The following is a 26116-nucleotide window of genomic DNA, read 5'->3' as shown; positions in this document are numbered from 1 at the left end:
ATACCTTCTTGTTCGGGTGTATATTGTGCTCACTTGCGCTCTTGTTACTGATTACAATATACAAATACATATTTTGCTTTAAAATTATTTGGATCAGACTTCACTGCAATGCTTTATAAAAAAAAAAAAAAATTATTAGACGAGTCTTTTAAAAACGATAAATGTATAAACAGGCGAGCATTGGATGGCTTTGACACCAACTCTCTGGTTACCTTCACAACCGAAGGTGGACAAAGGTTATGTTTTCACCCCTGTCTGTTTGTTCGTCTGAATCTCTTTGTCTATCTGTGAACAGGATATCTCAAAAAGTTTTGGACGGATTCAGACAAAATTTGATGGAGAGGTTGGGTGGATCAGGTCAGGTCAGGTTTGTGAGCATGCACCGGAGCAGCGCATTGCTGCGTCTGCTTTCTGCCGAAAGTCCAGGGGCCTCAGTCTAGCCATCCCCCAGGCAGATGCCTGGCCCAACCCCATCTCCTTGAGATACCGATCAACCTGCTGCAAGCACGAGGCACATAGTCAGACAATTGGCCTCCTCCACTCACGAGGCTCCATCCCTGAGAGAATCTAGTGGGAAGGATCATCATCAGGAAAAGGAGCCACATGTCCATACAGCCACATTTGATGCTCATGGACGATGCAGGTAACAAATCTCATTTGAGTCTCTCTCAGCGACCGCTCGTTGGACACAAAGTCTGACCAGCGAGAGCCAAAGATTCTCCGAAGAGACCTGGCACTTAAGGAATTAAGTCTCCATCTCAGATTCCTGGTCAGAGTCCAAGTCTCACATCCGTAGAGCAAGAGTGGAAGCACCAAGGACCTGAAGACACAGACTTTCAACCTGCACAGGTACCGTCAGTGCCACACCCCATGATCCAGTGAATCCATGACTCCCCAGGCCTGACCCAGACGTCGATTGACCCCTGGCTCGCAGCCAGAAGACACATGAATATGACTGCCAAGGTAAGTGAATCTCTCCATGACCTCAACATCCTCACCACAAATGGATATAGACAAGATAGCAGCATCAAAGATGTCAATGAAAGCCTGGATCTTAGTTTTGACCCAGGAGACCCATAATCCCAGTGGCTCCGATGCCTCATTCAGCACCTCGAGGGCTGCCAAAAGAATATCCAGAATCTCCACAAAGATAACTGCTTCATCTGCGAAATCAAGGTCAGACATCTTGACATTCACAAAAGATGCACCGCAGCTTGATTTCTCTGACATCCTCCACAGAATCCAGTCCATACAAGTGCTGAAAAGTGTGGGTGCCAGTACACACTCCTGACGAACTCCAGTAACAACTGGAAATAAGTCAGAGATGGTACCACCACATCTCACAGCACTCTCAGTACCAGAGTAGAGTTCAGACATCAGATTGATCAGTTTTGGTGGCACCCCACGAAGACCAAGAATCCTCAATAGGGCATCCCGATTCACTGAACCAAATGCTTTGCAGAGATTAACATAGGCTGCAAGCAGCCCCTGCCGAAACTCTTGTGTGTATTCTGTGAGGACCCAAAGGGAAAGGATATGGTCAATCATGGACCTCTTTGGTGTAAAGCCTGTCTGCTCTCGGTGCTGGTGCTCAAACAGAAGGTGGCGAACACGATCAAGAATTATCCGAGCAACGATCTTGCTCAGATCACAGTTGATTGGAGGGTCAACAATAAGGATAATAACACCCCTGACATCCAACTAAACAGCTGGTGGAACAGCCTGGTACAGCCGCTCAAAGTAACTGGCCCAGCGGACCTTCACGTCAGACTCCTCTATCAAGTGTCCACCACCCTCTGCTCTCACTGCAGTACACCGAGAAATGGGCTTGGAGGAATGCAATGCACATATTCCCCTGTAACCAGGAGAATCCCTTTACCAAAGGTGATGCTCTACCCCCTCTCATATTCCTCGCACATAGGCCTCCTTGTCCACCCAAAGTGCACGTACAGTTTTACGCCTCAACACCCTGAACAGCTCAGTTCTGCCACTAAGCCTGGCCCTGTGACTTTGGTCAATGGTATCCAGTATCCCCTTCAGAGACAAAATTATTCTTTGCCCGATGGTGAATTCCAAGACATCCACCGGTAACGTCAAGGATGGTGGTCTTGAATGCACTCCACAACTCTTCAGGATTCCGTAAAGCACCAAGACCCACCAAATCTCAACTCAGCCTATTTGCAAACTCCTCAGCTACCCTCTCATCCTTGAGCTTGCCAACATACAGACTAAGCTGGGATGTTGCCATTCTCCCAGATTTAAGGTGCAACTTCAGAGTTTCTACCACAAGCCGATGGTCAGTATTCAGGAATTGAGCACTCCAGTAGAGCCTGCAGTTCTGGATTATCCTCCAGCGACCATCAACGAGGACATGGTCAATCTCCTTTGCCATACCACCAGCAATGGAATACAAAGTCCAGTGATGAGCCTGTGGGCACTGAAATCATGAACCAGCCACCCTAAGTCCATGACTTCTTGCAAAATCAAGGAACTTATTGCTATTCTGATTCACAGTTCCAGACCCATGGCGACCAACACATGTCTCATAAGCATCCCCGTCAATTCTAGTTGATGCACTGAAATTCCCCAAGACTCGAAGAGGATCTTGCCTGGAGCACTGATCAAACACAGACTCGAGCACGGCATAGAATGTGTCCTTCACAGTGAGATAACTCCCCTCAGTCGGAGCATATATAGAGACCAGGGAAACGACACCCATGGAGTGACAAATCCTTAGTCTCATAATTCGCTTGTTGACCGGTGTTACCTCAATTATTATTGGAGTCAGCTTATTGGACACAGCTACAGCAACTCCTTGGACATGGTAAATATCAGAGCGACCAGACCAATAGTAGGTACAACCACCCACCATGATCTCACCACTATCTGGTCTCCGAACTTCAGAGAGTGCTGCAATACTGATGTTCAATTGCTGGAGCTCAGGTGATAACAGAGACAGGTGATCATCCTCTCTTCGAGATTTTACATTCCAGGCACCCACCTGAAGGGACTGCCTCAGGTTAACCCAAGAAGACCACCGTCTGGTGGATGACACCTCAGCATCACCCCAACACACACTACCGCAATCTGACCCGGGAACGTTACCCCACGGTTTTCCTCCTTTCATCAAAGAGTGGGGGTCCCGTAGGCTTTGCCCAAATCCCGTCATCCAGTGAGTTGCCCTGCGGAGGGCAGCTGCACAGGAGGTACTGCCACGGAGTGGGTTTTTAATTTTATTTGTTTTTCTTGTGTTTTGCAGAGTGAAGGGTTTTACGGTGGCCCGAGTGCAAATGCTGCCACCAACCTGCAAAAAAAGTAACCCAACTGCAGGAGGACGTCCGCAGACAAAGTTGGGCAATAGATACGGATGGCTGTTGGCTCACAAGGAGCTTCTCCACCCTTTGACAGGTTTTGTTCTTCATCCTGCTGGTGGATATGAGCTGATAACCAAATGGAAATAAACCATGTGGATTGTTCTATGACCTCATTTTATTGTCCTCATAATTTAAAAATAAAAATCTTTTTTTTTATTAATACAGTCTCTTGACCACAAAACTCTTCATATTGATCCCAAAATTCCACGTTTGCAAAGGGGGAAAAAAAACCATCGATCGATTTCTGAATGAAAATGGACACGTCGAAGCATCTGCCGCACAGGCGTGTGAACGTCCATGAGAAAAGCAAACTTATGAAGCGATTGCTCGAACGCTCTCGTAAGTCGACTCAGGCTTCAACACGGAGAACAATGTGTGTCGCATTCGCATGGCAGTGTGACCGAAAATGGGTCCAAACTCCATACCTTCGACTATCATTACTGCAAAAGAGCGGCAGGATGGGACACCGATTGCAGGAAAAGAATACAAGAAAGTACAAGAAAACTTGGGTACAAGACGAGATCATTTGGCTTGTTTCGCCAATGTTTGTGATGGTCTACAAGGGTGGTGGTAGTGGATTCCCATATGCTCTAGCAGAGAGAGAAGGTGCTCACAGCAAGTCTCATGAAAGAGTCCGTGGCTACGAATCAATCCTGGTCGTCGCCAGTCCGTCCAGTCCGTCGTCGCAGGGTGTAGAAATTTCCACCCTCAGCAGCCAGAGAGGAATGCGACAAGGCTTTACCCACTCCACCATCTCAGATATTCATGATCTAAAACTTGCTTTTTTTTTAAACGATGTTTTAAGACATGCCCAAAGCTTTAAATCAGCGACTCAATCCCAAGATGTCTGACGAAGTTGTGCATCAAATTGGAGAAATGCCAGTTCTAAAGTTAAGCCATATGAAATGCAAAAGAAGGTGAGACGAGGACTCGGGCCTGCACCCTCGGGCCGAACACGTTACGGTTCTGAACTCGGCGCAATGTTACAATGAGCAAGCAAGTGGGGGTGTGGTACACGGTGCTACATTTATCACGATGGCGATGTGCACCATCGAATTTCCCAAAATCCGTTGTGTACAATAGCCTGAGAATCATCTCTCGTCACCTGCTGCGCAAGTATGCACTTTTTTCTTCCCTTGGACCGACGTGCTCACATCATACAACACATCATCAGTTATCCCCCAAACCCCTCGAGCTCAACTCCCCCAGGAATCCTTAGAAAAGCAATGAACTTTGTACAAGCCTCACTAAAAAGTCTAAATTTAGCACTTTGTTTAAACTTCCACTGCCTAGGACGATAACCTAATGTGTTTTTTTTTTTTTTTTTTTTTTTAGTAAAATGAGGTTCCGTAGCAAGAACCACATGCAGGACAACTCAAAAAAAAATTCAGAGTGAATATTTCTGTTGAATGGAACAAATGCACACACACACACACACAAAAATGCCAAAACGAATGAGCCTGTCAATGGTTATACCGCATTGTTGCATTGTGAAACACCAGGGAAAAAGGACCTTCAGACAAGCATTGCCTGCCAGCTATAATCGAATCCCACCTCCTTCCTGTACATCCTTGTTCTTCTTGCTCGTCTCTCAGACGAGCTGTCAAGGAAAAGACATTTTTGTAACCGAGTGAGAAGCCATGCGACATTCAGCTGTGGCTATCAGTAGGGTAAGGAGAAGAGTGAGTAGGGATAGAGGGAGGGAGGGAGAGGGAGGAGGAGGGTAGAGGGAGGGAGGGGAGGTGATTTTTGAAAAATGATTCAATTTAAAATTAACTTTACAATTTTTGAATTCATATTACAGGGTGTCCAGATTGAACATTCTCAAATGTATACATAAAATGTTGTAAGGTTTCAAAGTTGTTTCATTTCAAACTGACACAGTTACCCACATGATATATCTAAGTTTCTGAGCTTGAAGTATATTTTGTGATTCATATTGAATTATGATGACCCCAAAAGAAAAAGGTGAAATGTGTGTTATGGATGGCCGGATTGAAGTCACCGACCATGGGGCAACGATGATTCCGTACAACGTTTGACAAGGAACCACCGACCCGAAGAGACTTCTTCTGTTCTGTTCTTGCGTATGGCGGCTTGGCTGCAGAGGTACCTACAATTTATTGGAAGCACGGCTGTGCTGCTGATGCTGTGCCTCTCTACCAGTACATTGGCACTCATTTTGCCGACCTCGGAAGGATGACAGGCTGAGTCAACCTCACCTGGTGTTAATTCAGCAGACAATGGGCCTTGAACTCAGGACCCTAAGATCTGAAGCAGAGAGGCTTGTATGCAAGGATGAAGAAATTTGAGGAGACTGCCAATGTTCCAAAAACAGCATGGTGGAAGAAAGCCCAGAACATCGGAGGAGGATGTTGAATGCATACGTGCTGCCTTCCACAGAAGCCCAAGGAAGTCCATCCGTCGTGCCAGTAACGAACTGCAAATTGCACGTTCAACTGTCCATAAAATCATGCACACACAGCTGCAGATCCATCCAAAAAGCAACAACTGATTCAGCAGCTTCGAGTGAATGATCATATCAGAAGGAGAAATTATGCTACGCCTGTGCTTCACAGTCTGGACAACTCCGAGTACTTGAACCGGGTCATGTTCTCTGATGAAGCAACATTTCACACATGTGGGTGCGTTAATAAACAAAATTGCCACATATAGGGAGCGGAGAACCGACATGCAATCCATGAGGTCGAAAGAGACAGCCCAAAAGTTAACGTTTTGTGTAATCTCATGCATAACAGGATTGTTGGTCCATTTTTCTTTGCTGAAAAATCTGTGACAGGCCATGTGTACTTCGACATGCTTCAGCCGTGCATGGCACTGCAGGTAGAGGACTGCCAATAGAACTTCATATTCCAGCAGGATGGGGCTCCTTCCCCACTGGTGATGTCCGATCCTTCCTTGATGCCCGTGTGCCAGACCGCTGGCTGGGTAGAGATGGACCCATTTTCTGGCCACTGAGATCGCCTGACCTTACCACCTTACCCTGCTCAATTTTTTTTCTGTCGGGTGATGTGAAGTGCAAAGTGTACGACACAAAGGTGCAGGACATTGTTCAGCTGAAAGAGTGCATCACAGCAGCAGTGGCCTCCGTAACCCCCGGGATGTTAGAAAATACGTGGAGGGAAAATGAGTTCTGTTGCGACTTAGTCCATGCTATGAATGGTGCACATGTTGAATGTTTACTCTAACATACCCAAATGTACCCGAATGTTATGCACACATGTACCAAATGCAACTCAAGCATACTGACTCATAGCTGTTTGAATATTCCTCTGTTTGCGTTATTCAATAAAAAAAAATTATAAGGCTTCAAAGTTGTTTCATTTCATTGTGGACATCCTGTATTTCCAATCACACGCAGGTTTAGTGGTCTCTGTCTTCTTCCATCTCCATTTTCATCTCGCACCCTCTGCTCTTTCCATGCTTGCCAAACCCCCTTCCACCATGTTTCTGCAGGGTGTGCATGGTCCATCAACAACCCCCTTTTGGTGGAATTCCCAAAACCCAGAATCACTGCTCACCTCCACTCATTGGTTCCTCTCTTTTTTTCTGCCTGTGGAATTAACCTCCACATTCTCCTCAATCTATTTCTTCCTTGCAGGTCTTCAAGGCAGCTGTTCACCATCATCTCAGATCATCCTCCATCCAAAACCATGATCTTTTCTACCCAAATCAACCCTCCTTCCAAAACCGAGCCCACATGCTTCCAGTCTCTCCAGTTTTTCCCTCCTGAACGTTTGCTTCTGTATCCATCTTGTCCACCCCGTGCGGCTTCCCCGACCCCTCATTCCTCCCCACATCCCTTGTTTGTCCAAGTCTCCCTCTATTTTGTCCCTCAACCCTGTTTTTGGTGTCCCCCTCTCCTTCTGCTGTTCTTTTTGTTCTGTTGCATCCTGATCTGTTCCGTATTCCAGCTCTTCCATGAGCCTTGACTTTGTGTACAAAAAATAAAATAAAATAAAATGAACGCATGATAATAAATCTCGCCGTTCTTATATTGTGCAATGCCAATGGGTCGATGAAGTGTTCGCCTTGCTACACATTCAAACCAAACCATTGCACAGTGTAAAAATAAGAGGCAAAGTGTACTTACGTAACAGTATTCGGAGCTCGATATATAATTATCTCAAGGACATCTGGAGCTCAGGAGCCAATTTATATAATTGATGTGGTGAAATACCCGTCGCCGAAACTATCATGTGTACAGTCTAATTATGGCACAGAAGTAGTCACACATTGCCTCTTCAACGATATGGAACAATGGCACAGTTTAGAAAAAATAAAAAAATAGAAAAAAAGTTTTTTTTGCTATTTCTGGTTTGTTTTACAACAGTCTAGAGGTACAAGTGTAAAGCAATGTTTTTACATGCACGCACAAACTACCATCTACAAACATTGCCTCGAGCTTAACAGCTTGATTAAAAAAAGGACCTCCTTTACGAGAACGAAATAGGTGTCATCATAACTCAGTTGGTGGTGTGCTCACCCTCGAGTGCTCTCGTTTGGGATTGATGCACAAAGGGTTTGGATTTAACTGAAAACTTCTGCTCTTATATGATGTGAAGAGGTGGTGCTGCATCTCAGAGCACTCACTGTCCTCGGCTGTCCTCATAATCTTGCTATAATGGAGCAAACGTGAATGTCACCGAAACTCAAAAATTTACACGTGGCGGAAATATCCTCCACCTTTGGTGGTGGCCGATATTACATATATTCCACCTTTATCTTGTGATGTGGAGTATGATATGTTCCATCCATCCATTGTGACCATACTCTGTGCAGATCGTTGGTGCTGCCCAAGCAGTCTCCTCGGCTACGAGGCACAATCCTGGACAGGTCACCACTCCGACACAGGATACCAGCAAGCTGGCACTCATTTTGCCGACCTCAGAAGGTCGGCAGAGTGAACCCCACCTGGTATTAATTCAACAGCCAAGAGAGATTTGAACTCAGGATCCTAGGATCCCACCCCCACCACCCTTACCATTAAGCCAACACCAGGCGTATGATATGTTGTGATCAATAAAATCTTTCAAAAATTAGAAATTGCATTTCCAAGAGTGTGCTGCAGCACATTGCCCACTGTAAATAAGCCGAGAAGGGTACTCCTGCTTGGAAGGCGGGAGTGCCTGCTCGTAATTAAGAACTCGAGTGAAGTCGATGGTGCACCATCGCAAATCGTCACGCTTCCCACCTAAAGCAAAGTTGAAAGTTGGCAAAAGGTTCCACCAGAAATGACCCAATATCAAATTTTGAATAAAATTTAAAATCTTCTCTTTTGACCTCTATGACCCCGAAGTCCCCAACCCCTGGGGCATGACCGGGGGTCAAATCCAAAAATCTCGTTATTTACATACTGTAAATAATGCGTCTCCCCAATGTTGATTGCATATCAAATGTTTCATTAAAAAAAAGATGTTTAAAAATGTGCTCACAATTGCATTTGTATTGTTGGTATTTGACCTTTTGACCCCACCTTAGAGCCCCAGGGGACGGCCCCAAAATTATACTGCTCTCGCACCACCTTGTCATGTGGTGATCATAATTATCAAGTTTGGTTAATTTCTGTGCAACCATTTGGGAGGAGATAGCATGACAGATGGACAGATGGATGAACAGACAGACAGACAGACAGACAGACACAGACAGAGAGCCGTTTACAATATCCCCCGTTTTTTTTTTTGTTTTGTTTTTTTAAACATGGACATAATAATAGCAATGAGTTCCCATAAAAGTAACTTCAATGCAGGAGGAGGCCATTCGACTCATCAACCATGTGCAGCGGTTGCCAACGTATGGTTGTTTGTCTGTGCTCGATCCTTTGTAAATGGCTGGAGTCAAGCAAGGAAGCAGAACATACCATTTTTAAAGTCTTTGGTGTGACTCGGCTGCGGTCGAGTTCAAACCTTCTGAATTTATGTTGTAGATGTTTAAAATCCCATGGTAAATTTGTCAATGAGCCGGCCATTGTACTGTAAGTCTGTACCCTGGCCAAATTCCGTGCTTGGGTTGGCTAACTTTTGCTTCCAAAATTAAAACTTCTTCAACTCACTTTAACTTCCCAAAGCAAATGGCCAGAAACAATGCATTGAGTTGTGGTACGCAGTGACATCACACAAGTGTTTTATATGCAAAAACAGTTCCACAGTGTATCGATGATGGCCTCTGATTTTTAGTGTCTCTGTTCCGGTCTAGCTATTTCTGCTCACTTGGCCCCCAATCCCTCGCCAGCCATTCCACAACACTGCACACCTCAACTCTCCGACAGACTGCCATCTGTGGAACTACCTTCCAGCTCCAGTATTTCAAACAAGTGATGCACCACCCTCTCATGTTATCCCCTGTCCTTACCGAAAATGTTCTTTATGCCCCCATTAACCCTACCTGACAACCCAGACATCTCACTTGCAGGATATTGTTTTTCCTCCACTCCTCTCTTTTCTCTACCTGTCTGTTCATTCCCTTCCTTATTCCGTCTAACTGTTGCCCCACTGTCCCCATCGTCAGTCCATACCCTCTGTCACTTTACTCTTCCATGAGCCTCAATCTTGGGGGAAAAAATGATATGAAAAAAATGGTTCATTCCACAACATATACCTGAAACATGCATCATTCCTTTGCGTGAAATGTATCAAACTTCATGAGAGCAATAATGGAGAAAATATAACATTGCTTCAATTACTGTTCCCTCTGTTATAGTCGGTGGAAATATCCTGAGCAGGCTTAGAAATTACATGGAATGTTATGATAATAACTTCTCAGAAATACAACCCTGACTCAGATCGGGTAGACAATGTGAATAACATTCTGTCCAGTTTCCTACCCTGTGTTCCCATCACACTTTCAGATATTAATCTCAATGCAGAGAAGAGCGGTTGATGTATTTGCTGAATGTTTTTCTGCATTCGAGAATAGTACATATTTTAAAGTCTGAAAGTACACTTCTTGCATGTCTTACAAGAAGGGCACATGGCAGAGCGCATACCTCCGCCAGATTGAACAGTTTACGTTTTGTATCCCACCAATAGGCCGGATCTGCATCCAGATGAAAATCAAAATCTAATCAGATTGCTCGTCAACTACCCAACCCATCCACCGAGTTTCGTCCGAATCCATCCATAACATTTTGAAATATTATGCCATGTATACATAAAAAAAAAAAATATATATATATATATATATATATGTATATATATATATATATGTATATATATATATATATGTATATATATATATATGTATATATATATATATATATGTATATATATATATATATATATGTATATATATATATATATGTATATATATATATATATATATATATATATATATATATATATATATATATATATATATATATATATATACACTGTGTGTTGTTTTGGGACCCATCTCTGAATGGTGAAGAATCACTTAGAAAATTAAAAAATGATCGCATTCGGATCCGCATCCGGATCTTCATCAAAATCAAATAAATTAGTTCTTGTCACACACCCAACCTGTCTGCCATGTTTTGTCGGAATCTGTCACATGTACGTCTTAATTGAACTCAGCATGAATGTGACACTTTTGAATATCACTCGACACTTAGGTATGCTAATTACCCCATGTACTTGAAGCAAAAAGTGGGGCTAAGCAATTTGTTCATTTCTGTCCGTCCGTCTGTCTGCCTTTATCAGTTAATGATCATGGAACAAGTTATTTAAATTGAACGTTATATTTTCAAAATGAATTAGAACGTGAATAGGAAAACAAGTTTCTCGTTTTAACGTACCTTGGCTTTGAATTCATCCCAACCGCGGATGCACAGAGAGAAGTGAGATCATATTTTACTGTGTGCCTACCTGACAGTCAAACAAAACTGAAAATCATTCCAAACTGGAAAGTTACTGTCTTTAAGGACTTCATAAAGGACACAAACAACAGGCACGAAGAATGAATGTAGTGTGTTTGATAAGGTGGTGTGAAGACACTGCATCAATGGCGGTAAACTTCCGGAATCAAATTTTTTTCTACAACCTTCACAATATTTATTTTATTTTAAGTTAATTATATAGTTTAACACTGTAGAACACAAATTGTCTTCCTATTGCTTCCAAAAACCTCCAGTTTCGCAGTACTTGGACATGTTAAATAAGGTGGTGTGAAAGACATGTTAAACAAGGTGGTGTATGAACAGCGCAAAGCTTCCGTAATGTTTTTCATACGACCTTTAAAAATCATTATTACTTTATTTCAAATGCATTACATTTGCATGGGGTAATGCGTTCTACGAACTCTCTCGTTCATATTGTTACGTCTGCAATGGTGTGCAGATAATAACATTATACCTTTCTCCTCTAAATGGTCCATGCAGTACTCCCACTGTCGTTAAATATTCATAAATTGTAGTTCTAAAGGGATTTGTCTCGAGGCAGACATGGCGGATTCTTCCTGCAAGGGTACGCCTGGTGCTGACTTAATGATTAGGGTGGCGGGCTTTAGATCCAAGGGTCCTGAGTTCAAATCCCGCTCAGCTGTTGAATTAATACTAGGTGGGGTTAACTCGGCCTGTCATCCTTTTGAGGTTGGCAAAATGAGTGCCAGCTTGCTGTTACACTGTGTCGGAGTGGCGAGGAGATTGCTTAAGCAGCACCAACGCTCTGCACAGAGTATGGTCCCAATCCCCTCCTCCTCCTCCTCCCACAAGGGTAAATAATAGCTGCATCATGACAGGTGGCTTTTCCTCAACATCTTGTGGACCCACTTCAAACAAACAATATTTATTTCCGATCTTTTATTGTTTTTTTTTAACACCCTTTTCTGGAAACACACATTCATGTTTGCTTCAAAAAGACGCTCTAAATAGAATGTTGGTGTATTATTATCGAGAAGTAAGATGTCAAAACTTTGTTCCACCCACGAAAGCAAAGCACAATTTTATAATCCGACTGATCCAACCTCTCTGCAATTCACTTAAACCTCTATGTACTTTCATACTCACCCCTAAAGTCCCCTTTAAAAGCCGTCCTCTCACCACACAGCACAATAGCTCGTATTTGGGTGACTAACATTGCATTTCACACACACACAGGACAAAGAGGCAAGTGTGAATCCACACAAGCACAGGAAGAATTCTCAAACTGCCTCACGGCATTCATGCCGGTCGTTTTGCCAAAATGAATCCCTTTGTTTGAGTTTGACATGAGCGAGATGAAAGTCAGACTTGCAATGAACTGCTCATAACAGGAGGTGGTTAAGAACACAAAATAATTGTGCATAATGAACAAATTTGACGGTGAAAATCTGAAAATCCCATCAAATTACCTCAATACACAATAAGGTGTGCAGGGGTACGACAAAACATTATGACTACCGATAAAACTCTGAACACTCTGTAATTCCCTTTCTCACACCAAAGTGTGCTTTTATGTTTGACATGTACTGAGCTCGACTCTGGCCTTGCAGTCAAAATATCCTTCGAAAAAGGAACAGTCCCTTTGTAATCTTCAATTTAAGCCAAAAGCAAATTTGGAACTTTATAAATACAAAGCAACATTATCTAAATGCTCAATAGTAAATAACAAGTTTGTCTTTTTTTTTAAGGATGTGCTGTCATTGTTAATGGTTGGTAGCCTTGTTTTCAACTTTGTCTTCTTTAACGACCACAACTATTCCCACATTCTTGTGGGGTTGGCCAAGAGAGGTTTGGCCCAAATCTTTCACAAACTGGCTGGCCAGGTCTGACATTTGACTTTGGTTAGGGCAGGAATTTGGAATTTGTTCATGGTGCTGACAAGAGCTCACCTACTCTGCGCTAAGGAAACTCTGGGATCCTTAATGTCCACCAACTAATGCCAGCATACATGACGGCCAGTATAATGTCATTTTGAGGGACAGCACACACATTGATGAGAATCACCTTGTTTATGAAACACCAGGATGACCGTTTATAGTTGGGTCAGGATTCGAACCCAGGCTAGACAGCTTAGAGGTGAGTGTGCATATCTCTTGGCCATCCTGTGAACCCCTCGGTTATCAATTTTGTAAACCGCCTCAAGTCTTTTTGGTTGCAGCAAGGGCAGCAGAAAGAGGTATTTATCAGATGGAAATTGGGTTGTGTGACTTCACAGTGGCAGCAACATAACTAGTGTTGAAAAAAAAAAATGTAACCAAGTTCCACACCTGAAGGCCTCAAAATTGGACTACAACAGTATCATACATGCAAACAATCAGTGCTTTGACTATCTTTCTCTCACTCTTCTGTAAGCTTGGACTCTGCATACAATTTAAAGGCACAGTGTGATCATTAATGTCTCCCAAAGAATGCCAGCAGACAGGAAACCCAGTTTAGCCTCCTTCAAGCCAGTGTTCTTTAAACAACTACCCTAGAGATGACTTGGTGTCAGCTCAGGTCAGGTTAGGTTTGGGAGCATGCGCCGGAGCAGCGCGTCGTTGCGTCCACTTTCGACCGGTAATCCAGGGGCCTCCGTCTGCCCAATCCCCTAGGGCTTAGGCAGATGCCTGGCCCATCCCCATCTCCTCGAGATACCCGATGTGAGGAGGCAAAAGTACAGTGTTCTTGTACAGAGAAATTTCTTGGTAACATAATTGTAGAAATGAGAACAAAATTTCACTGGATACTGCAACTTGGATGCACAAACCAAACAGTCTAACTATACTTTAAACTCCTGAGGAATAGTATCTGAATAAAGGTCAGTGCACATCACCTGGTCTGAAGCTATAACACAAGACAAAGGGTTGGGGATGTATTCAGCTGACCTGACTTGGACGCTGAAGATGTATATATAGGCCGTTGAGTTCAACACGACATCAAGAAGGCCATCACCTGTACGAAATAGCAATACGTTAAAAAAACAAAATGAAGGGTTATTCCATAATCACAATTCAGTAGAAAGTTCTGAGTAAATGCTGAGTTAAAATATGGTTTATATCCTTTATGGGAACTGAAAGCTAACCAAAATGTGAAAGACAATGGTTTATCGGTGTGTGTGTGTGTGTGTGTGTGTGTGTGTGTGTGTGTGTGTGTGTGTGTGTGTGTGTGTGTGTGTGTGTGTGTGTGTGTGTGTGTGTGTGTGTGTGTGTGTGTGTGTGTGTGTGTGTGTGTGTGTGTGTGTGTGTGTCGGAAGTGGCAATGTCCTGGCAGAACGAGATTTAATAGAAAGTGAGTGCATATTTGTTGAACCTTGTATTTAATTTTCATAAATTCACAACTCGCACTCGGCAAAACACCAGTTTGATGAGTTTTGAAGCTTTTGTCGAAATCCTTCCTTATCGGCTCTGAGTTGGAGTCGACCCAAATTCTGCATTAGCTGAATACGTTTATACGTTTTACTTATACGTTTATAAGGCTAAAGCTTTACATCTGCAACGAATGCGTAAAATACATTTTGACCTTCAATCACCAGACTTGCATCATTATGTGGGTGTTCTTCACTTCAGGAAGGTGAGTCCTCAATCATCTGTCAGGATAGGTACTCCTGACCATGATCTATGAACGTGATCTCAACCTCAGTCGAATGTATGGATCCAAGGGAGAATCACTGCTTTGTCGGGCACATATTTTTCTTCATGACTGTTATAAAGAGACTTAACTTCTGCCTGGAACCAGAAATCACAATGGCTGGGCAAAGGAGACTCTCAGTGGATGATGAAATGCAGGTGGTCAACATGATGCAACATGGGCACCACGTGGGCATGTGCAGTTTGTGTTAAACTGGGAGATTATGGGAGAAGTACAAACAGACAAGGACAACAACCTTCCGGTTCAGGAATTTTTCCACGTCTTGGTCCAGTCTGCAGGTGCCGCTTCCAAAGCAACGTTTTCTGAACCGGATTCATCGTCTTTTTATGTTACATCTTGGTCCCTGTGTTACTGGTTGTTTCCATCCAATTTTTCATGTTAACCGTACTTTGTTGTAATGTATTTGTTTGTTTTCCTATTGTTCAAGGCCTAATCCTCGGATAGCTGCCATGAAAATTGTGCGTCCTTTTTGTCGCCCTGTTCCTCATTTTGCTTCTTTCTTCACAAACATTGTACTTTCTACCTCCTCAACGTTATCCCATTTCCACTCCTTGCTTCAAAAAAATTAAAACAACCAAAAATAATTAAATAAATAAATAAACTTTGTTACTTGAACTCCACAATGATCCAATTCTACTTGAATTTCCTTCACTTTCCTTATTTCTCCGTAACATTCTGACATTATTTCGGTATACAAGGGATAAAGAGGTTAAGTTTAGTGTCGGTCCCTTAAGGAATAGCACAGGAGAATTGATGCATGGTGAGGGTGAGATGGCAGGCTTATTAAACACATATTTTGCTTCTACATTTGCACAAGAACAGTCAGGGGAACTTCCAATAGCTGAGAGTATCTTATCGCTGGCATTTCAAGCCAATTAAAGGTTGTCAGCATGGATTTACCAAAGAGAGGTCACGTTTAACATTTATTGGAGTTGTCTGAAATAAATTCCGATTGGATGGATGAGGGAAGTGCAGTGGATGTAATTTATCTTGACTTTCAGAAGGCATTTGATAAGGTACCACATAGGAGGTTGGTAGCTGAGGTGAGGGGGCTTGTCGTGTGGTTGGTATGAAGTAACAAACTGGATTGGAAGCTGGATTAGCGAAAGGAAGCAAAGAGTGGCTGTGAGTGGGAGGTTGTCAAGCTGGGAGAATGGAAGTAGTGGGGTACCTCATGGATCAGTAATGGAACCATTATTTATAATTTACATCAACGATTTGGATAGTGGGGTTAAGAGTCAACTTTCTAGATTTGCAGATGTCAACAAGCTTGGAAGTAAGGTAGATAGCAGAGAAGTGGGGAGGGGGTGGGGTGATCATATTCAGGAAAGACTAGATACTTAAATAGATTGGACAAAATATTGGCAGATGCAGTTCAACATAAATAAATGTAAAGTGCTGCGGAGAAGTAAGAACAATAAAAATAGACATTATATAATACAAGGGGTAGTCTTGTAGGGTGTGACTCAAGAGAAAAATTTGGAGGTGGTAATATATGGGTGGGGCAGGGGGAGGGCGTAAGCAGAGAGGGCAGTGCCAGGCAGCCAGAGGTAAAGCCAATACGTTTTTAGGTTGTATTCGTATTAAATGAGGTAGTTTGAACTCTGTACAAAAAGTTAGTGAAGTCTCATCTACAATATAGTATCCAGTTTTGTTCACTACATCTGAGGAAGGACAAAGACGCCATACGTTCACCATCGGCAAAGTTCACATTAGAGCAACAAGATTGATCACTTGTACGAAGAGAGATGTACAATTCAAAGAGAAATGTGAGCCTCAGTGGAATAAACTTTTAAAAGGTTTTACTGCCATTATATTATGTGACATGTCAGTTCCGGAGAAGCTAAAAAGCTTTGCAGATTTTAGAATTTTGTGTTTATCATTAATTTAAACATAAAAAGAAAGCTTGCAAACAGAGCTGCAGAGTAAAAGTTGGTTTTACAGCCATTGAGGCAATTTTTCATTTGATCCAATTAAAAGTTGCCTTTTAGAAAAGTTTGGACCGTCCTGTGATCTCTGTTATTTCCAGGAAATGGAACAACCTGAATCGAGATTTATTGCTTGTTGGAAGCCCTCCTACCCAGCAACAACCGGGGCAGTAAATTGCCTGGCCAGAGAAATCGTGGGAATATCTCATCTGCAACTCTCTCTGTCAACCGCACTGAAGACATGAACAAGTCCAAACAAAGCCAAACCCACTTATGTAGTACAAACAACAAGTGAGCATAGTCTTAACAATCAAACTTTATCAGCAACTTCAGGGCATCTCCCTGTTCCATTAAAAAAAAAGAAAAAGTGGCAAATCCACGACGTTCAGCACGTACATACTTCTTCGAACCCAACATTTCCTTCGTTTTTCATATATCCTTCCCAACTTGTTCTTTTATCAATTAGCCTTTGATCAATGTTAACCTATGGAGGAGAATGTTATTCCGGTCGCCTGGTTCGCCAGCATTCTCTCCTCGATGCTAAAGATGCCACGGTACATTTTGAAATAAGATTAGGCCAACGTATGGTGGGATCCTGACAAAATCCCAACTTCCTGCAATTATTTGAGCAATGTCTCTGCAATGAAATGGAGACCAGTCGAGGCAAATTCACAGTCCACTTCCGGTTGACGTCCATCAAGGGTGACCACCCTCAGAGGGGTATGGAAGTAATAACAGCAGCAACAGCAACAACACTCCCCCAATTATCGTTGAACAATAAATCTTTCCTTCGTTCCCCTACACCTCCTCTGCGTTCTGAGCACGTAATGTGTAACTGGCCGCTTTCTGTTAACATTTCAAAAACAAACAAAAATCTCTTCCAAGTCCATTGATAATTTGCATTCTGTTTAACTATTCACCAACTAAGAGAACCTCATCCTGAGTAATAATTGTATCCATAACTGATATGTGGTCATGCATTCCTCGTGCAATTAATTTTTTTTAATTAAACAAAAAACCTGCTTCCCTACAGCTGCCAGTGCTGATATAAAACACTGAAGAATTAACATACAAGTATGTATGCATAATAAACAAATTGGGAATTATTAAATATATCACGAAATATTACAGGAGTGACGGGTGCAGTACTACAGGCCGTTAACGGTAAACGCTTTGAAATTATCGGTCGAGAGAACCTGAAACAAATGTACTGATGAAGGATGTATGGGCAGATGCCAGTACATCCCCAACGCAAACAAGTGGGCAATTGGGTTAGAAGATAAGCATTTAACAAAGAACACTTCCACCTACCCCAACCAGCCATACCATTATTCTTGGTTTTCACTGTCCAGGCAAAACACCAAGTTCCAGTAAGTGACAGCAGGTAGCAATATAGAAAATCAACTCGATCTTTACTCAAAGGTTAATTATTTTACTGCAAATTTCACAATTTTAAAAAGACATGTGAACACAAGGATCGTTAAGCGATTGAATATATCAACAGGATCAGCAGGAAGATGTGCTTCACGACACTGGCTTGAATGGATGTCAGAAACTTGAAAAACCAAAGCAAAATAAACATCTGAAAGGTTTGCCCCTGCAGACAAAGCCCATCATGACATTCATCATGAAAGAATGGCTCTGTAACATGACTAACTCGCATGCCACAAATATAACCCGGAGCAAATGATCCACCATGACTTGATGGGTAAGCTGCCAACTAATGAGGGAATGCTAATGCATCAAATGATTACAATATATGATGAAAAGCGATAACACACACACGCAAAAAAATAATAATAATAACGGAGGTGGATACTTTTAGACGAGGTAGGTCTCTGTTCCATCTCCTGAAGCTCACCCACATATGAAGATAGCAGCCAACAACAACTTGCGCGTGCACGCACGCACGCACACACACACTGTTCATTTGTCCATTACATACAAATGTCTGTACAAATCATATAAAAATACACTGATGCCTCGATGTCCTCATTGAGAATGTGATGCATGTACATGCTCCTCCACCAACCTGCGATCATTGTTTGAAAATAATAACGAAAAACAAGAAAAAGAGCACCCAGAGATTGCAGACCCTCGTCAGGACTTGTTTTGTGTGGTGTTTGTGTCGTTTTGCATGGTATTTGCGTACTGGTGTTACGTAATTAATAAGAGATAATAATTAGAACTTCCACTTTATAGCTGTTGGCAGTGATGACCGGGTACCAAGATGTCTCGCGTTGATTTGACACCTGACCCTGACCCATGGCGTTAATCATTATTATTCGATTGAATTCAGAATGGGATTACAATAAATTAAATTCAAATCAAATGGAAGACCAAATAGGTACAGTCCTGCATTGGAGTAATCAGAAGGAACCCAAACAAGCTTAAAGCAAAGATGAAGTTATCAGGAGGAACCTGGATAGGATTCACATTTCAGCTGCTACTCCTCTACCCTCAAACCCATCCAGGCATAGCCAAGTGAGCCTTATTCAAAAAAAAATATATAAAAGAACCGAGATCAAAATAATTAAATAATTCTGGCTGCCAGACCATGCGTCCCATCAGTTTGAAATATAAAACATATATTCCGCAACACTACGCGATCATAATTGTGAAGTTTCACGTTGATTGATTAAGCGGTTTAAGAGAAATAGTTTTTTTTTAAAGATTTTAGCTCAATCCAATATGGTGGCTGCCAGACCGTGTTACATCAATTATTCGTGAATACCCTGATATCCCCAAGCCTTGGAGAACATTTGTGTGAACTTTCCCCTCGATCTGTCTCGCCGTTCTGGAGAATATTTTTTATGGGTTTTAGGATAAATCCAATATGGCTGCCAAACCACGAGACCTATGACATCAAATGTGTGATCGATTTGTTCCACATGGATAAGCATCCATATGTGTAAAGTCTTGCCTTGATCTGTTCAGCCACTTCAGAGAAGATTTTTTGAAAGTTTTCTATTGTTTTTTTTAAACAATCTGGCTGCCGAATCATCTATATATGTATGTATATATATATATATCTCTGTCTCTGTCTCTGTCTCTGTCTCTGTCTCTGTCTCTGTCTCTGTCTCTGTCTCTCTCTCTCTCTCTCTCTCTCTCTCTCTCTCTCTCTCTCTCTCTCTCTCTCTCTCTCTCTCTCTCTCTCTCTCTCTCTCTCTCTCTCTCTCTCTCTCTCTCTCTCTCTCTCTCTCTCTCTCTCTCTCTCTCTCTCTCTCTCTCTCTCTCTCTCTCTCTCTCGCATTTTGATTCCCACATTAGCAAAGTTACATTGACATGGGGGTGGATGAAAAGGCAAGTGCATAGCTGATAGACCTCTTATATTTCTCACTGAAAAGAGTTGGCTTCGCACGCATGGATTCCCTCAAGAGTAGATGATATCACAAGTGCAGCACATAATGATGTAATGCAGCCGAATGATGCGATAATGACACAATAAAAAATTGTCGGTCCAGTGCTTTGGATTGCGAGAGTGTCATAAATACTTTACAGTCAGACCAAAATATTGATCAGAAACATTATTTTTGTCAGGGTATTGTGTTGGGGGAGGGGAGCGGGGGTGGTTGATTTGGGTGTATAAGATCAACAACACTTCTTCGGTCAGAAAGCTTTAAAAGCTTTACCATTGCCATTCGACTTCTTGCCAGGAAGTAGAGAAAAAACCCAAAATGAATTCATAATGGCAGTATCGTTTAAAACATGAGCAATGATACATTAAAATTGCAAAATTCAGGGGATGCTTATGTTTCCACAAAATCAGACATTAGGCAGAGGTAGTCACATGGAGAGAGTGGAAATGTAACAGTGGACTCAAAGATCTTGGCAAAGACCAAGTTGGCTGCATGACAAGACCCGTACACCACATGCTTATTCTCTGTATTGTACTTAAATGTGGTTATAAGTGTGAAACCCATAATGTGTAGATCTTGCACATTTGGCAAAAAAAATTGTTCTTCCATATCCAGCAAATGATTGCAATTTTAACAACTTCCTTGATTGTTCTGTGGCAAGACAATGCAAGAAGAGTCTGCAGTGAAAAGCTTGTGATATCTCAATTCCTGGTTTGCCATCACATCTCAAGCTCACTGTTGGAGTGGCAGAGGTTCCAAGTTCAAAGGGTCAAAAGTAGGGAGAGTTCCCTTTTTGTATTGTTAAATATTTTAGGAGACGATCTGCAGACACCCCAACCATGGAGAACACAAGGATCTAGAGCATGCTCTGGGATCTGGGAGCGTGCACTCCCTCCCCATCCACCCGGGAAATGTTATTACCCAACGAGCTCGAAGCGAAAAGTGGGGTTAAGCAATTGGATCCCTTTCTCTGTCTGTCCACAAACATCAGTTTATGATCGAGCAACAACTTCATTACAATTCAATGTTAAATTTTGAACACAAATTGGAACATGAATCAGAAAAAGAAACCTGTAGTTTAACAGTACTTTGGCTCTGAATTTGCCTCAATCGTATGTGCACAGCGAGGAGATAAAAAATTTTTTGTCTCTCCACCTATGTAAGCAATCAAACAAAATTGAAAATCATTGCAAACAGGAAACTTGGTGTTTTTAAGGATGTCATAAAGGACACAAACAACAGGCATGAAAAATTAATGTAAAGTATTAACCCTTTGAACCCTGAGCTCCATAGACTTTCGGCTCCCTCACCTTGGGCTCCCGAGAGAAAAAATGCGGCTACTCAGGAATATGGAAGTTTGAATAGCGGCTGGTAAAACAGCTGCTAGGGTTCAAAGGGTTAAATAAGGTGGTGTAAAAGGAGGAGATTGGGACCATACTCCTCTGTGCAGAACATTGGTGCTGCTTAAGCAGTCTCCTTGGCTATTGGGCACAATCCTGGACGGGTCGCCACTCCGACACAGGATACCAGCATGCTGGCACTCATTCTGCCGACCTCGGAAGGACGACAGGTCGAGTTAACCCCACCTGGTATTAATTCAACAGCTGAGCGGGATTTGAACTCAGGATCCTAGGATCCAAAGCCCACCACCCGAACCATTAAGCCAACACCAGGCATGGTGGAGAAGACACTGAATGAACGGTGGTAAACTTCTAAAAAAATGTTTTTTTTTTCCACAACCTCTAAAATCTTTATTTTATTTCAGTTGAACTATACACGTGAACACTGTAGAACACAAGTCGCCTTTTTAGCCCTTTCAAAAACCTTAAGCAGAAAGTACTAGGACAAAATATTCTGGCATTTTTCGTCATCACGACCAATCAAATTTGCCGCTCGTGACCCTGCCCATGTCCTTTTTCTCAAGTCAGCATGGGATAAGGTGTTCTATGACCTCTCTGGTTTAAATAATATTCTGGGAGCATTCTGAGCCAATTATTTCATAGAAAGATAAGCAAACTACAGCGAACAACGAAACACATTTCAAACTAGAAGGGCACTCGGTTGAGCGCATACCTCTGCCACATAATGCCTGATCCACAAGAACATATCAGGCCCAATACATTTTTGAAATATCATGCTATAAATCGTTTTGGGCCCAATATCTCAACGGTGAAGAATCACTTATACATAAAATAAATTTCGTATCCAGATCTGGATTCGGGTCTTCACCAAAATCAAACCAATTTGTCACACCCCCAACCTGTCCACCAAGCTTCATCCGAATCCGTCGACAACTTTTTGAGACACCGTGCTATATATTAGTTTCGTCCTATCTCTCAATGGTGAAGAATCACTGAAAAAAATATCAGATCCGGATCCGGATTAGGATCTTCACCAAAATTGAAACTATTTTTCCTTGTCACACACCCAACCTATCCACAAAATTCCATCCAGATCTCTCCACAACCTTTTTGAGATACCCTGCACTTAAACAAACAGGCAAACAAGCAAACAGACAGACAGAAAGAAAGGGGTGGAAACATGAGCTTCTTCACCTTCGGTGGTGGAGGTAATTAAGCTATTTAGCAGGGCTGCACTTATTTTCCTCAACATGTTGTCGATGAATATGCTAGTGACCTTCTTTTCAGCAGTCAGCAGGCATTTGGTCACCTTCAGCGAGTGGGAGCAATACCGAGCTGTTTGAGATTCGATTTGTTTGTGCTTGAATAAAAAAATGCCACCACACTGCTTCAAGAACAACTTCATTTTGCCAAACTTCTCCAGAATGTCATGTGGCTTTCGGTGTGATTATTCCAGAATTTGGGCAATTAAATAAGCAAGTTGCATGGTAGTAAAACACCGATGGGGTCAGTAGACTTTTGTATCATGTTGTCAGAGCAAATTAGGCCACCCAGATCTTAAGTAGCACTTTTTTTTTTTTTTTTTTTTTTTTTTTTGTATACCTTGGTCGAGGCTCGTATGAGAGCTAACACACAACTCACAGCAAGGAGGCATGAGACAAGAGGGGTGGGAGTGGAAGGGACAAAACATTGAGGAACAGACACAGGTGAACTGTGGAAGGGAGAGGGATGGGGATGGGACGGGGAACATGGCGAGGAGAAGATGGACATTACAGGGACTTTCAGGAAGGAAAGCAGGAGAATTGAAGGAAGTGGGCTTGGGTGGATTATCGGGGGTAGAAAAGATCGAGGATTTGGATGGGGGAAGATAAGAGGTGGTGGTGAACAGCTGTTTTGAAAGCCTGGAGGGAAGAATGGGAAAGAATAGAGTGAGGAAGTTTATTCCAAAGGCGGGGAAAAAGAGGAATGAAAGAGTGAAGATGAGCAGTGATTCGTGATTTTGGTAGTTTTACCAGAATGGGGTTGTTGGCGGACCTTGAGCGCCCTGTGGAAATGTGGTTGGGACAAATCGCAGAGAGAGCAGGGGGGGCAAGGCTGGAGAGGAGTCGGTAGAAGACAGAAAGACCACCGACCAACCTGCGGTGATTGAGTGAGAGGCCCAAAGACTCAGCTTCATTGCGGGAGATGCCAATGATCTTAAAAGCCCTGGTTTCGACAGCGTGAAGTCGAGAAAGGTGGGAGGCAGGAGCACCAGCCCAGAGGGGAGAGCAGTACTCCATCAGGCTACGGACAAAAGCTTTGTAAGTAGTCAGGAGCTCAAGAGGGCCGAGGAAGGACTTTGCACGGCGGAGGATTCCCAGTCGGCGACTGGCTTTTGAGGCAAGGTTGGAAATGTGACTTTCCCAGGAAAGGTCATGGCAGATAGTGAGACCCAGAAGCTTGAAAGAAAAGACACTTAATCTCAATTACATCAAAGGCCGGTTGTGTAATGGTGTCAGAATGCTGATATAAGTTGTGCTCACAATCTTGCCTCAATATCAGACTTAAAATTTTGTTTCTTAATCGGAAGAAGCAGTCAAAAAGGGTAGCTCATGTATAGAAACCATCCTTCTCTGTCCTCAACTTACCCCCTCACCCCCACTGCCTCCTGGACACTGTGACTTTTTCACCTAAAGAACTTGAGTTCATAGAACATCTAACCCCAAGTAGACTTCTTTTTTTTTTTTTTTTTTAAAGGACATGGGAAGGGTCTTTTCAACTGCTGCTTTGTGTTTCCGAGCACAATATATACTTCTTATGAGCCATCATTTTGTCTGAATCTCAATATTCCCCAACGCTGAGAGCGTGAATGGCAAATTCGACTGGTCGAGATGGCGTAAATTGTCGTAATATTTTGTCCAAGTACTGCTCAACTCGAGGCTTTTGGAAGTACCACCAAAGCGATTTGTGTTCTACAGTGTTCAAAATATATAATTCAATTGAAATTATGTAGTTCCTCGATCTAGACTGAAGTCTGTGGACAGAAAGACAGACAGAGTTAGCCAATTGCTTCACCCCTCTTTTTGCTTTGTTCACAAGGTAAGAAAGTAGAAATATTTGAACAGCCTCGACTTGGCCTCAGCGATGGGCCCAGACGGCATCAGTACCAGTGTTCTCAAATCCTGCAGTGCTGCTCTTGCTCCTCCTCTGCATGTCTACTTTCTTCGGCCCTCTTTCATCATTGGCTACCTACAGTCTACTTGGAAGACAGCCAACTTCACTCCCATACAGACACAAAACTTGGGTGTAAAAACGGATTTCTTCAACCACAGTCCAGTATGTCTAATCCCGATATTAAGGAAGGTCATGGAATAAATCAATGCAGCTTTGAACATTGTGCTGCTTCTCTCTCAACAATGGATGGAGGTCCTAAATCTTAGACAGAAGATTATCTCTCTAGACAAAGCTGGGGTATTTGATAGTCCGACACTGCATTCTGCTTTTAAAGATTTCTGCCAATGGCATTCAAGGCCACCCATTCCAAACTTGCCAAATTGCTTCCCTCAAGCAGTAAGCATGTAGCTCTCAATGGAATCCTGTCACCTCCTCTACAAGTGGGGGCTGGACTTCACCAAGGGAGCGTTCCCTGTCTTGTTTCTCAAGTATTTAAATGACCTCTCTGATGCCCAGGATAACCTTATTCTCCTCTTTGTAGAAAATTTCCCTTTATGCCATGCTGTACCCCAACCCAACCCCAACTCAACAGCTGCCTTCTCTCTCTCGGCCGAGTTGGAGGATCAGCTTCTGGTCTGACAAATGGAATGTCATTCAATCCTGACAAATCTCATAATCTCACCAGGTCTCTCCAAAATAATTGCCTCATGAGACCACCTATATATTTAAACAATTAACCAGTGTAAAAGGTTCAGCCGTTTAAGATTCTGGGACTCACCATCATTCATGACCTCTCCTGGACAGACCCTGTATTCAAGCTGGCCTCCAAGGCCAGCTGCACACTGGACATCCTTCATTGTGCCAAGTGCTTCCTTGGTAAGTCTGAACTTCTGACATGCAAGGTCTGTGTCCATAGCTCAATTATATTCTGCCCTCCCACATGGGTCAAGTCAGTACCCCTGCCTCTCTTCCCCCTGGACACTGTAGAATCCAAAGCATTCAACATCATTGACATCTCCAAAAAATAAAATGAAGCAAAAGGCTTGCACCTCTTTCAGCACAAACAGTTTGGTGGCCTGTCTAATTCCCACCACTTCTCTTTCAGTCTTGCTCCTTCTGCTCTTTCAACTCTCCAACCATCCCCAGGTTCCTCAAGGATGTAGTTGTTCATCCAGACGCGCCCTTCATTTTAAACTCAAAAACTCAACGTACAATTCACTTCCACTCCTTTGTTTCTCTCTTCTCAGACTTGTGGAACCACATTCCTGAGGTATTGAAATCCCTCTCTTGCATCCAGAACTTCATGAAAATTGTGCACCATCATTCTCATGTCATCCTGCATCTTTAAACATGATCTTTTATACCTCAATTAACCCCCCCCCCCATATCAAAGCTT

At 42.7% G+C, this 26116-nt stretch overlaps 1 protein-coding gene and 1 long non-coding RNA gene across 6 annotated transcripts in view; one reads left to right on the top strand and one right to left on the bottom strand.

Annotated features, from left to right (window-relative positions):
- Nucleotides 1-6709, top strand: part of LOC147023822 (uncharacterized) — a 75769-nt gene extending 69060 nt beyond the window's left edge. Inside the window, exon 2 of the long non-coding RNA XR_015060386.1 lies at nt 3260-6709. This is a non-coding gene — a long non-coding RNA (uncharacterized LOC147023822). The remainder of the gene's footprint in view (nt 1-3259) is intronic.
- LOC147023821 (uncharacterized) overlaps nt 1-26116 on the bottom strand; it is a 373912-nt gene that overhangs the window by 298039 nt on the left and 49757 nt on the right. For all 5 annotated transcript variants that reach the window (XM_085889658.1, XM_085889651.1, XM_085889657.1 and 2 more), the window contains one exon: nt 14157-14223. The gene's annotated coding sequence lies outside the window, so the exon portion shown is untranslated. The remainder of the gene's footprint in view (nt 1-14156; nt 14224-26116) is intronic.

The sequence above is a fragment of the Eptatretus burgeri genome, chromosome 7, assembly GCF_056783735.1.
Source record: "Eptatretus burgeri isolate ZD-2024b chromosome 7, Ebu_testis_v1, whole genome shotgun sequence".
Taxonomy (NCBI): Eukaryota; Metazoa; Chordata; class Myxini; order Myxiniformes; family Myxinidae; genus Eptatretus; species Eptatretus burgeri.
The sequence above is the reverse complement of the archived record's forward strand: the minus strand, read 5'-3'. Positions and strand labels throughout refer to the sequence as shown.